This window comes from Pipistrellus hanaki (assembly GCF_964339955.1).
Source record: "Pipistrellus hanaki genome assembly, chromosome: 10".
Taxonomy (NCBI): Eukaryota; Metazoa; Chordata; class Mammalia; order Chiroptera; family Vespertilionidae; genus Pipistrellus; species Pipistrellus hanaki.
The window spans coordinates 6859540-6873724 of NC_140512.1; positions in this window are offsets into that span (position 1 = coordinate 6859540).

The following is a 14185-nucleotide window of genomic DNA, read 5'->3' on the forward strand; positions in this document are numbered from 1 at the left end:
CAGCCTGAGTCTGCTCCCCTGGGCAGTGAAAATCACATTGCGCCAAAGGAACTGATCTCTGCCATAACCTGAGGACCTACTGTATATATAATAGATTCCACAAAGCATTATCATAATCAATATTTGTGTTCTCTACATATTTACACTTTCCACTGTTCTTTATTTCTTTCTACACCTCTTATTTCCATCTGTGATCATTTTCTTCTGTGGAAAAAACCCCACTCTCTAGTATTTCCTTTAGTATATACCTGCTGGTGATAAACTCATCCATTTTGGGCTGAAAACGTTTATATTTCACCGTTAGTCTCAAAGGATATTTTCATTGAATATAAGATTCTAAGTTGGCAGTGATTTTCTGTCAATTCTTTGAAGATGTTTTTAATAGCTTTACTCTGATGTGCCTATGTTTGGTTTTTCTCTTGTTAGTCCTGCTTGGAGTTTATAGTAATTTTTAATCTGTGGCTTGATGTCTTTCATTGATTTTTGAAAATTCTCAGCTACTGTCTCTTCAAATATTGCTTCTGCCCAATTTATCTTCTCAACATTTGGGATTCTAATTAGAACTTCTCACAGACTCTCCATGTCTTTTATTCTTTCTTCTGTATTTTTTATCATTTTAAGTATTTTTCATGGCTTTTCAGTTAATTAAATTCCTATTTAGCTGTGTCTAATCTTCTACTAAACCCAATGAGTTCTTAATTCCAGTTACTAAATTTTTTTAGTTCTACAGTTTCCTTCTTTCTCTGTCAAAAAATCTCAACTTTATACTTTATATCTTTGAAAACATGGTTATTTAAAAATATTTTTCAGACCTCCATTGTCTAGTATCTCTGTGTGTCATTTCTCTTGATTTTTGTGTGTGTTCCTCCTTGTGTGCTGGTTTTTGATTGAGTGCCTGAAATTAGTTACTAAAAAATAACAGAAAAAAAACTTAAAGTTTAGAATGATATCATCATTCCTTAAAGTTTAGGATATTATCACCCAAAAGCAAAGATAAGTCCCTTTATCTTGCTTCTGGATGGTAACCAAGGACATTAGCAATCTTGGATCCCCTGGGTCCAGATGCAGAGATGGAAGTATTTGAAGCTGGGTCTCAGGCACATTGAGAGTTCATTTATTTCTGGATACAGATATTAAGGGCTGTCCATCCAATTGTGGAAGGCTTATCAGGATCCCTCACCTTGGGCAGTCTTAGACTCCTAATTATATATCTCCATGTCCTGCTTAGCTTCTCGAACTTTCAACCGCCTTTTTTTGTAATCGGCAGAAATGACCCTAAATGCCACAGAGTTCTATCTTCTCCCCCAAACTTAACCTGGTAATTCTTTTCTGCCTTATTAGCTCTTTAATGACTTTAAGCAGATTTTAAAAAATGATCCTGGCCTATTTTTCTAATTGTCCTTAACAAGCAGATTGATCCAAATTTCCTAGTCCACCACTGAAAGCAGAAGCCTGTCACCCATCATGCAATTCAGTTTCTAAAGGCTTCCTATTTTTTTACCCTTGTCGTTGGTTAATTGGTCACAGTCTGTTTCTTCATCGTTATTATTGAATTGGTTATTCTTTGTTCCTTTGAATCTCAAAATACTTACCAGTACAAACTGCAGAAAAGTACTCTGCCTGGGACGATTTTAGTGGCAGATAATGGCTTAAGGATTATTCCTCCTGTGGTTCATCCAGTGTTCCCCACTTTACTGGTCAGAAACTGGCCATGATATTAGTTGGTAGGTAAAGGCCCGAGATGAGATTGGCTTCTGATGTCTCCCCCCGTACAGACCACTCTGCCTCTTCCTCCCCGAGGTCTCGTTCTGGCCAAGGGATGAAAGCCAGTCACAAGCAGTTCTAACGCCCTGGGGCTGGAGAAAAAGGAAACTACAGCCTTGGATTCCACACACCAAATCCCTGGGAATCAAAGCCAAAGTAGCCACAAGACAATATTTTCATTTGCCTTCTGCCCACCTCTCACTTGCATTGGTGAGAGTTATAGCTACAGGCCTCCTTTCTGTCAGTGATTCACACAGTTTTGTTGATGGTACTGAATTTCACAGCTACCAGAGAGGGAATCTAATGTTTCCTTCTCAAAAAGGTCAAGTCTATCACAGTTATTATTTTCCAGTTTGAGCTGATTTTAAGAACAGCTTTTGCAAGGAGAGAGAACAAGGTGGCATTCTATAACGGCGCTTCCCTCACCAGGGCTCCTGAAGAGGTCAGGGGAGCAGGTGGGTGGTGGAGTCAAGGTCTTTGGGGGCGTAGCTTCATGCGCTCTGGCTATGTAGGGAAGCATGAGAAGCAATGGTTTTCTGTGCCCCATACGGAGATGTTCAAAGCTGACATGACCAAGGGCCTCTAAAGTTTCAGGATATGTAATACATTAAGGCAATCTTTTTTCTTTATTTTTTTTAAAGAGCAGAACTCTGGGGTGTTAATAAATTTGTTCTCTGTCATCAATAAGTTCACTCATTTTACTAAACAGATAGGTTTTGAATAATTTCTTTGACTCTGACAAGAAATTCTCAGATTTCACTAGAAGGTAGTGTGATGGAATGTGGTCATCATTCTAACTCACCAGGTATGTTTTCTACTGTGCAATTTCCAACAGTCCTGCTTTCCATCGCTGCTGAAGTCTGTTGACGTTGTGGATGAATATTTTGCTATTGAAATTAGAAGGCTAACTCTTGATTGAATGCAAATGTTAAACATCATTTTCCTTGCATGCATTTTCCTGTGCTAACCAAGACCTGGCAAACACACCCTCTTCATGGTCAAACACATCTTCTCAAACACTAGCAAAGTCCCACCAGGGTAGAAGCAATAGTGAGACGTGTCATGGAGGGAAGACAAGGGGCGTGTTACTGCCAATATGAAAGGCAACCTTGGGTCTGGTTTAATGAAATAAAAAAGCACCAAATAAAACTGTCAGCTCTGGAAACATCCAGTAGAGTGGACATTGTTTTTAAGGGGGAGGGGGGCCGAGGAAAGGCTTTGAGTTATCATCTGAGTTAAAACTTGGGCAATGGCTCTTTCAGTCCATTACAATTTGTGAGCACCTCCTGCCTGTGATAGACTGGGAGCTCACCATGAGCTTGGGGGTAGGGGATCACAGCTTCCCAAACAGCAAATTATTTCAGCAAGTGCTCTGGACAGAAGGGAGTGAAACGAGCGTGGAGGGTTTTCTTCTTATTCTCTCTCTACCTGGTATTTATCTGCATAGGACCCTTGGGTGCTGATTGGGACACTTGGGTAAAGCAGGCTCTATACCAGCCCCATCCTTTACCTGACTCACCTGGTCAGGTGTATTTTGAGTGAACTTCAAAGCCCCTGTCAGTCTGCAACAGACATGAACACAATTCCTGATGATAAACACAAGTGCGTAGTGGGGGCTAACCACCACATTCCATGTAACCATATTTTAACCTACTTTACTATCCAACCAACTTCTTCAATCCATCAACCACATAGTCTTTAAAACGATGCCAACGACCAACCAGACCATTCATATCGGGGACATAAGATAATTTTAAAGATGTCACAACGATCACGTCCTAAGGCATCGTACAGCACACAGGTTTTTATTGGGAGACAGCAGGACAAGGTACTTGAAAACGGAACGCAGTCTTACTGAGTATCGTCTGTATAAAGCAGAGTTAGCCTTTTGCTTTATACAGAAAACTCTAGCATCTCATTTAATTCTCCGATAGCTCTATGAATTGCTTCTCCATTTTACAGATAAGAGAACTAAGCTTCAGAAATGTTAGTATGCCAATTATTGGCAGTGCTGGTAGTTGAATATAAGCCTCCCAAACTCCAGAGCTCCTATTCTTTTCTCTGTCCCGCTAGACACTGGGCCAGATAATGGCAGTTCTTTCTCTAATCATCTCTCCTCCCCAACACCCCACCTGTGTTCTCCTGGCTGCCCACAGTAGCTCTGTTCTGCTTTCATGGGCTCTGTTATGCTAGGGTCATATCCGGCTGCTTATATACAATCATTTGTATTCCCTCCCTAATAACCAGGAGGCCCAGAGGTGGCTGGAAGTGAGGATGGATGGATAATTTACACTGACCAGGCCAGGCCTTCCCTGACAGCTTAACAGATGTGGGGAACACGCCGGGGTTCCCGGATTTCTGTGATCGCTCTCCCCATACTTCTTCCCCTTTCAAAGCAAACCTCTTACAGCTGACTCCACCTGGCCAAGCCCGGCTGCAAAGAGCCCGATAAGGAGACCCGGGCACAGAAAAGGAACCGAATCGCTTGCCGCTACTGTAAACAAGCTAAGCCAAGTGAGCACACGTGTAAATGTATCTCTGTGTTTAGTTATAAAAAGTAAGTTCTATCGGTTTTAAAATAGATTCCAGGAGTGAAATGACCGAGTTCACTATGTGGCAGACACTGAGCCAGGCACTAAACATGCATCTCTGTAAAGTCTTCCACTCCCCCGGGAGGTGGGCGTGAGACCGTCCCTGGCGTGAGGTGAGGAAACTGAGGCCACACACAGCGGGACACGGTAAAGGGGGCTTCAAACTCGGCCCCACGGCTTCCCGGCCCAACCACACCGCCTCAGAGTCGTGTGTTCAAGTGCAGGAAGCAGGTGGAGAGGGAAGGATGGCTTTCGGCATGATTTTCAAAGGTCTGGTTACAAATCTGTAGAACCAAGTTGGCTTTCAAACCCATCTCGCTCATCTCTGTTACCCCAGGCCAACAAGACGAAGCAAAGCTTCTGCTTCCCGCTACAGCGGCTTCTGTGCCCGCAGCTTGTTTGGCACAAGGTGTCTCGATGCACCAGGCCGGGCCTCGGGCGGAGCTTTCCTGCCAGGGTTCAGACACAGACATGTGCTGATACTGACTATAGGTCAGAGCCTGCGCTAGCAGCTTTCCACGTGGAACTGGCCGTTTCCAGGGTCTTTTCCTGATGCCCTGAACTTGGCCCTGGGGCCCTCAACAGGCGACAGGTGCTCTTTGTTTCTAACTCAGGAAAGCTTCCATACTTTGAAGTTGGCACCACCCTCAGAGTGCCACTCCAGGCTCCCTAAGGGTGGCAGCCCCCTCCCTCCACCCTCTCCCGCCCTGGGGCCCATGGGCGTGGAGCTCATGGGAGCTCTGGCTCTGTTCCTGGTGGGCTAACAAAGGGGTGGGTTGTCAAAAATATTACTAATAAAAATTGAGGATGCGTATAAGAAAAACTGGTATCTCATTCATTCATTCATTCATTCATTCATTCATTCATGTAGTCTTTCATTCACGTGTTTATTCATTCCTTTTCCCAACAAGCACAGCATTTAGTGAGTCTTCACTGTGCAAGGTGCCTGGGATACATCACGGATCAAACAATGGTCCTCGCCTGCATGCAGCTCCCTCTTAACCATGTGCTCAGGCAGCGGTCTGGCTGACCAGCCTCATGCCGGCCCGCCTGGGAAGAAGTGAATGGAGTGATGTCTATGGAAAGAGAGGGGAGAGGGAGAAATCCCAGATTTCCACGGCTGTGCGTCAAAGATGCAGGTGTTGCCACATGCCAAGAGGCCCCGAGAGACAGGGTGCCGCCCCCTTGGCATTGCTCATCTAGAAGGCTCCTCCTGCCTGAAAGAGTTGTCAGGTACATTCCCATATGGAAGCTGAGAGAGAGCTGCCCATTAGGAAGCAGTGGGAGGGGGACCAGGAAGGGGAAAGGAGAGGACCTCCCGGGCCTCACACACATTCCCCTGAGAGATACAGAATTCACGTGACCGGGGCCCCCTAAGGAGTGCAGGTGTCCTACTTGGCCACAAATGGATTTTACTGGAAGCCTCTTCCTAGCAGTCTTCACAAGCACCCAACCGAGCAGGCCTCCTCTTCCTCCTCATCCTAATCAACTCCATTTGGAGGCACAGAGGGCACGGCCTCCCTTCACTCCCACATCCATCTGGGTTACCCGGACAGGCCCTGGGTCCGGCCCACGTCACGGTGAGACTGACCCAGCCTCTCCTCTAACACTTATCAGAGCTGGACCATTTTGGGGGGGTGGAATCTCTCCCAGGTGACATTTAGAGGAGTGTGCTGAGCTGATCTGGCTTCCAGGAAGCAGGTAAGGCTGAGGATCTTGGCCTTGACAAGGCCGGGCGCAAAGGCTGAAGGTTGTTATTTAAACCCAAGTTCCCCATCAGGCAACTCAGGGTCACCCGTGTTGACAGTACTTAAGAACATCTCTCACAGGCAGGACGAGGCTGCCGTGAGCCAGTCAGAGAAACAGACTACTGTCCACCACCCACTCCCCGCACCTCCCGAAGGTCAGGGCGGAAAACTTCCAGTATCATTTCATGTCATGTAGGGGCTGTTTATTTTCAAAGTTACCCCGTGTCTTCACTAAGCTCTCCATTTGTTATCTATCTATTAAGTGATCAGACTAAGCAAAGGTTTTCTTTTGACATTTTCTTCTCTCCGAAATTTGAGAGGAGATTACTGACGGCAAAGAGATTGCTGATGGTTCTGAAAATCAGATAAGAGTGCGATTACGCGGACCAGAGCAGGGCGTCTTTCCTCTCTGGAGATACGGGTCTTGCCACCTCTCAAGCAAATGGCTGCTAACTGGTAGAAACTTCAGATCCTGTCCTGAAATTGGCCCGTTCCCCTCCTCTACCATTCCCATCTCTCTGTAATGGAAGGCACTGGAAGGCAGGCTCCGTAAGGGCAGGGCTTCTGTCCGCCTCGAGCACCAAGGGGTGCTGGGCCCTGGGACACACACAGCCGGCTCCCAGGAGGTCCTCCATAACCATCTGCGGATAAATATTTGTGGTCGGAACCTGCAGTCCCTGTTACCTTTTCCATGATAATTCAAAATAATCCTCCTTTACCTCTCAAATAACAGAAGGGAGGAAAGCCTTTTTAAACAGAATGCTTAGCTCAGAACCTATTTCCTTCATTACGTCCTTCACCGTTCCGAGCAAAACAAGCCTTAGGTCATCATTTTCCCATTAGCTGGGGACAGCCAGGGTTCACTTTATATGAATATTCTTTCCCTTCCCCACAAAGTAATTACCTAAGGTTTGTAGCTAGAAGAAGAAAAAAAAATGGTGTAATTTCCAACCTGGAAACGGCATTGCTCATTAAGGCTGAAAAAGTGACTGGGCTCGCTGAATCCTATGCAAATCAGGCCTGATGAGCCCTTAACTAATCTGTTTACAAACCAGACCTGCTAGACAGGCCTCAGTGATTTTCTATCAAAGCAAAGCGCTGCTCTTTAATGGGCATCTGGCTGTCCCTGAATGGGTAGTTTAAGCAAAGACCCTCTCCTTCAAAGTAAGATCAAAGGCTTTATTAGTCCTCAATGAGTGCATTATTTCCACTTACTACCTTCTTGTTTGCAATTTGTGTTTATTAACAGCACTGTCTCAGGTTTGCTTTGTGACTTACTAGTTTCTGAAAACAGGATGGCAGTTTTATGGAGCAGAGTATACATTTGCGGAGATTATGTGGCCCATAATACAGAGAACGGCCCATCAGCTAGAACATTAGGCAAAGAAAATTCTCCGCAAAGATGACAATACCTGACCGTGCAGAATTCCTTTATGATTTTTGCTGCTTTTTAAAGAGGAAAGCATCTGGTACGCCGGGGCACACACAAGAGAAGACCCCCTCCCTCCACAGAGCTGGGGAGGAGATAATTCTGAGGGAGGGGCGTTTCTTTGAAGTTTGCATTTTATTTCTTCGGAAGAGATCAAGTATACAGAACAGTACCCTGATGCTGGATGCCACCAGTGCTGGTGCAGGAGAGCACCACCAGGTATTGTCAGAGACAGCAGGCAGATCATTACCAAAAAAAAAAAAAGATAGAAACAAGAATTGCAGCCTGTGACTAATAACGCTGACTTCTTCCAGAGTCCTCCAGCCACGGTCTCCGGGGGCCTGGTCCTAACACAGAGATTAGAGGCCTGCCCTTCACCCCCACCACCAATCCATCTCAGGAGGATGCAGCTGCCAAGAAAACGGCATCTGCTAAGACTTGTGGTGACACAGGTATATAAGCTGAGGGTGTCACTGACCTATAAAAGGAGCCAGACTAAACTGCCGTGAGTGCAGTGCGAGGCGGGAATGTGCAACTTCGGGAGGGGCAGCTTTTAATGTCCCTGCTTGGACTGGCCAGCAGTTAAATGGGATGGCCAGGAGAGGCCATCATCAGGGATCAAGCCACTGTTCAAAGTCATATCAGTTTTTTAATAGTGTGCGGGGTTTCCTGACGCTGACACACGCATAAATTCACAGGGATACCAACACACTTGTCAGAACCCCGCGGGCAGACCCCTACCAACCCCAAATGAATCGAGTGGAGAGTGGTAAGCCAGACGACAGGGAAACTACACCCACCGTAAATCTTCTAAGTCCCTTTCTGCTTATCACCGTCTACGTGTCCTTGATGGCTCAGTTCTGCCACTGCAACTTTGAAAAAAAAAAAAAACCCACACCAAACAGATGATATGTATTAAGCACCAAATCATCAAAAAAAAACATCACTGCCCACATAACAGTATCAGAGTGATGTGAGAGAGGCTGGAGAAATAGGGCATTCACACCACAAAGTCTAAGCTCAAAACAGTCTAACCTGAAGACATCAGGACTCCTAGCACTTGGGAAGAAATGGTTTTGAGCATCAGGTCTGTACCTACATAATAAAACATGTCCTTAATGGACATTCACACCGTCTCCATAATATGGCAGTCGAGGCCCAGAATGCACTCTTTATCTTTCATGCTAGTGTAGTGTGTCTCTTGACTAGGCTGGTTCACGTTAACTGTTTGCATCTCCTTTGTCTAAAATAGGGACTTTTCATCGCTGAGACAAAGGGTCAATTCTAGGCAAAAGGAAAGGCCAAACAAATGAGTGAGGAGCTAGCTAGCAGAGCATACTACATTAGCACAAATAAGCTATCAGGTCTCCGTGGTCATCTTGGCTCATTAAAGAGACAAAACTAAACCAAGCAAGGAGAATGAATCATGTTTGGCACTTACAGAGAGCAGGCCCGGGTCAGGGTTAAGGTCATTAAGAGGTGGAGAGAGGCAGGGATTAAAGCTACATTCATCTGCTCATAGGGTCTCTGAGATTGGAACTCGAAGGGGAAATTTCTGGAAAAGGCCTCAAATAGTCCTTTTCCAGGGAGTTACCGCGGAATATTTCAAATTCTATCCATACATAGCCTGGAAATGAAGTTCAACTGGCATAACACAGATGTAAAATCATGAACTTGATGCCATGTGAAGGCTGCTCCGAGGGGCTGGAAAACCTCCATCTGGAAACAAGTTAACCCTTTCAGGGCACAAGGCTGTCTCCTAACAGCGCCAGGGGAGTAATTCACTCCCCAACGGCCCGTTCCTTTTTATAAGGAGAACTGGGAACAATTATGCCAATTTCAGAGGACTTAAAGGGAAACCAATGAAAGACTTTTTATTTCTCTGAATGTGACAACATCAGCGAGGAGTTTTCTGCGCTCAGATCCTGTTTGGTACTGAAACAATATTTGTTCTACCCTCCAATAATCCCAACTCGAAAGCATTTTAGGCATTTATCATTTTTAATGACTGCAGCAAATGCCAAAATTTGTCCTTTTGAAGATAAAATGCTACATTCAAAAAAGTCATGGGATTTGCATATACAGCCAAGGCTGGGAAACACACCCCAAACCTGCCCTTTGATTTTATGAGTCTGGCTGTGAGGAAGGTTTCCACAGTCGCTCACTCTGCCAATGTCATTATTTTACCGCGCAGCCTGCCAAAATGCAGCCCGTAGCGAAGCTTGTGTGTCAGGTTTATTCAAGTGGCTCATTCTGGATGAGCCCTCTTGCCATCTCTTTACCCGGCATGAAGGACCATCATTAATAAAAACGTATCGATCCCTGTATCTGTTCCCGGCTATTAAAAAAAAAAAAAAACCCTAATAAATGAGATAGCTAGATGAGCAATAAATAATACTCAACCAGAGAGAGTCCAAAAACTGTCAGGAGCGCATGCTTCACATTTCTTAAACCCTTAACTAAGGGGAAGCAGAATTTCAGAGCTAACATAAACCTTGGAGGCCAGCGCAATGCTCTCATTTGAAAGAGAAGGAAAGTGACCCACGACACTGCACAGGCGAGTGCAGACCAGTTGTCTGCCTCCTGGGCAGGGACGGTTCTGGTAAGCAGGCCACTGGGAACCTTCCCTGCAGGCTGGCTGCAAAGCGCTTCTGCTTTCCCCTATTTTCCTATTAGCATTCCGAAAGAGTCACATTCTCGTCTGCATAAAGAGGCCTGCATCCCTTTCAGGTTTTCTTGAATTATTAAATGATGAAAACAATTACACAGTAAAAGGTCATCTGCAACCTCTCTGTCACCAATGAGAGACGCTTCCCTGTGCGCATCGCGGAGATGGACACGCTAGCTTATGGGTCTGACACCTTGCACGGAACGTTACAAATCCCCATGATGTCCTTAAGCTCCCTCTTCAATTGAGCTGAAAGATGGTTAAAAACCCCACTTGGGCAGCCGACTCCCTATTGGCCGGCCATCTGAGAATGCTCCGGGGTACAGTTACTGGGGCCGAGGCTGGCAGTAATGGTGCTGTTTTCCTGAGCAGCGGGCTCCTGGGTAGAATTTATGCACACGGGTAACGCTGCTCAGATCTGCCTTTCTCCCCCACGCCCCGCAGGAAGTGGACAGATCACACACATTTCTGATTGCTTAGCATAAAAGTCAAGATCAAAATCCATGCGATGAGAAAGATGGCTGAATAAGAGGCCATTTGGGCTCAGCTATGGCTGCGCATAAGCACCATCATCATGATGTCAGATCAATAGGATGGTAGGAGAATCTCTCAACACCTAACTTCACAGAATCCCTCAAAGAAAGCAAACCTATGTTATTATGAGATTCACCTTACACCTCAAGGTCTATGTTGCAGGGTATAAAAGACTGCATTTGGAATTGCTGTGCCCGGTTAAGAGAAATTTGTGCGTGCTTATTTGCATGCAAGGTGAAGCTTAAAGTACATAAATAATGAGACAAAAGCTTACTACCAAAAGTGCCTATTTTTCCCCACAAGTTTCTTCAAGAAAACAGCATAAGCTAACCCTCTAAGAAAACTTTGTAAAAGACCCACCTCCTGCCAGACTTCTTGGGCAGCTGTGTACCATAACTCAGAGTAAAAGAAACTGGGTCTGCCAAGGAAGAATCTTTAAGAAACAAGTTCAGGCCATTAGTACGTCACTTACCACAAACACAATGTCCTAGCTTCCAACCCCTCAGTCATTCACACCTTGATGGGACCCTTGCTCAATGCCAGGTGCTGTCCGAGCTCACTGGTGTGGAAGACAGACCGACAGACTAGCAAATACAACGCAATAGGATACGTCCCATGACACAACGTCCATGACACACAAGACACAATCAAGAGCTATGGAGACAGAGGGGGAACGACTCAGCCTGAGGAAGGCCGTATAGAGAACACGGGGCCTGAGCTGGTCAGCCGAGAGGAGAAGGCCATTTCAGGTGGGGGAAGCGGCATGCGCAGAGGTGCTGAGGTGTGAGAAGCTGGGCAAGCCTGGGAAATGACCGGTGCTGGTGAAGTAAAGTGGGAGCAGACCACAAAGGCCCTGAACAGCACATGGAGGAGTTCCAACCGTATCCAAGGCCTCGGTTTTATGCAGGGGAATGACTGGGTTTAGATTTCGGGCTTAGAAGGTCCTCACACTGATGTGAAGACTGAATTGAGGAGGAGCCAAATCAGTGACTACGTAGCAGCTGGGACTCTATAGAGTGGGTGCCCACAGCTGCGAGGTGAGGGGGAGGGAGAGAACGGGGAGTGTGAATGGGCACTAGGGACTTTCCAGGGTGAAGGGAGGCCAGGGCAGTGCTCTCAGATTGGATTGTGGTGATGACGGAGCAGCCCTGTAAATTTACTGAAAGTCACCGGGTTGTACATTACACACAAGCACATTTTATTGTCTGTAAATTATATCTCAGTGAAGCACTCAGAAATAAAAGAGAAGCAACTGCAGAGACTGAATTACCTTAGACAAGGAACGATGAGGGCCTGAGGAAGGTGCTAGAGATTTAGAATTTGCTATGGAGAACGGATGGAAGAGGAGTCAGGAAGGATTCTAGGAACCTGGATGGGACAGGGACCAGGAGGAGAAGCAGGTCTGCTGGGGAGGATGGGGAGCTTAGGTTTTGATATGCCAAGTGAGAGGTATCGGTGGAACCCACACCTGGGCAGGGTTTACCAAGCTGCATCCTAGACCTGGGGCCGATAATTCTCCTGGGGGCTGTCCTGTGCATTGTAAGATGCTCAGCAGCATCCTTGGCCTCTACCCACACTATGCCAATTGCATCCCCCACCCCCAGTGTAACAACCAAACTGTCTCCAGAGAGTTTGTCCTATGTCCCCTGGGGGCAGAACTGTCCCAGCTGAGAAGCACTCACCAAGAGAGGAAGATATTATCTCATTATTTCCCCCTCTTATTTTTCAGAGATATAATTCACATACCACAAAACTCACCATTTAAAAGTGTACAATTCAGCTATGCCCTCTGTGGTCCTGGGTCTGTCTCTTGCTTCAACACTGTTTGAACGGAACAGACTCAGGTATGCCCCTTCTTCCAGCCTCCAGCCACCCTCCTATGTCTTATCCAGTCACCACCTTCAGAACCACCTCTGGGACCAGCCCACACATCGTTTATTTTCTACCTTAACTCCTTATTGCCAAACAACCATGAGCTCCCAAATTCGCCAGAATTATCCCACTGAGGTGAATCTGCAGGCCTCCCACACCTACCTCTCTCTGGGCTTCTATTCCAATTGCAACGATGTGGCTCTTGAGGGTGTGGGCCACTTCTTCTGCGAGTTGGCGGAACCTGAACCAGGCCCTCTTGGAGCTGCAGGCCTGGGGTTCCACCTGCGCAGACCATCATTTCTGTGACTTCCTGGAGAACCACTTCCAGGGTGAGCAGGTCAAACTCATGAAAATGGGCAACCCCTGACTCACCTCTGCAGGCAACTGGCCACCAGGCTGGGCAGGGCAAGTATCAAGCCTGCAACTCAGGCATGTGTCCTGACCAGGGACCAAACTGTGACCTCCTGGTTCATGGGTCAGTGCTCAACCACTGAGCCATGCTGGCTGGGCCATTAATGGCTCTTTTATGTTCAGAATCTGTCATCCTGCCTTCTCCATCATGAACAGTCTGGTCCCAGCCGCTACCATTTCTTAACTGGATTATTACAATCACCTCCTAACTGGGCTCCTTGCTTCCACCTTGCCCCCACAATCCATTCTCCTTCCAGCAGCCACGCAATCCCTTTAAAAAGTAAGTCAGAGCACATCAACTCTCTCTACAAGACCCTCCCTGGCTGGCTATGACAGGGTGTTTACAAAATGATGTGATGCCCCTCCCCGTGCCCACAGCTCCACAGTTCCCTCCCGGGCGAACTCTGGGCTTGGCTGGGAGCCTTGGGGTAGTACAGCCACGAGGTGAGCAGGGGCTTGAAAAGTGCTGGTTTGTTGCTGGGAGCACCACCATGTGAACAAACTCGGGGAAGCCCTAGTGGAGTGAGGCCGAGCTAGACCCTCCAATTCCAGAGGAGGTGGCCCAGTCCAGTAGAGGAACACAGCCAATCTGGAGAACCTTGAAAAAGAATCAACGTTATTTTAAGCCAGTAAATTGGAGGTGGCAGTGTATCAGCATCTGCAGCCCCTTTTTCATGACTTCACTTACAGCCTCCTGGCTATTCCTCGGAGCTAGTGTTATCCTGCCTCGGGCCTGTGCACTTCCTGTTCCCGCACTTACAATGTTCTTTCCTCACATCCTGCAGGTGTGCTCCCTCACTTCCTTCTCTGCTCAAATGTCACCTCATCAAAGAACATCTCCTTTACCACCCTAATAAGGTACCCCTGGTAATCCCGTCCATCCTCCTTATCCCCCCTTCCCCATTAGTCCTTATTATCACCTGACATATGGATTAAACATTTATTTCTTGTCTTATCACCATTGCTCCAGCACTTGCGATAGCGCCTAGAATTTTTTATCATCCGGAAAATGATGGAAGTTGTCCTTCTGTCTAATCTGGTGTCTAGGGTTATGACCTGGGACATTTCTAGGCGCAGAGGTGGGGAAGTGGCACCTGTGCTCCCTGTTGTTATGTATCACATTTGATGCGGCTGGTTTCCATAGCACCCACAACCTAGAAACCACTCA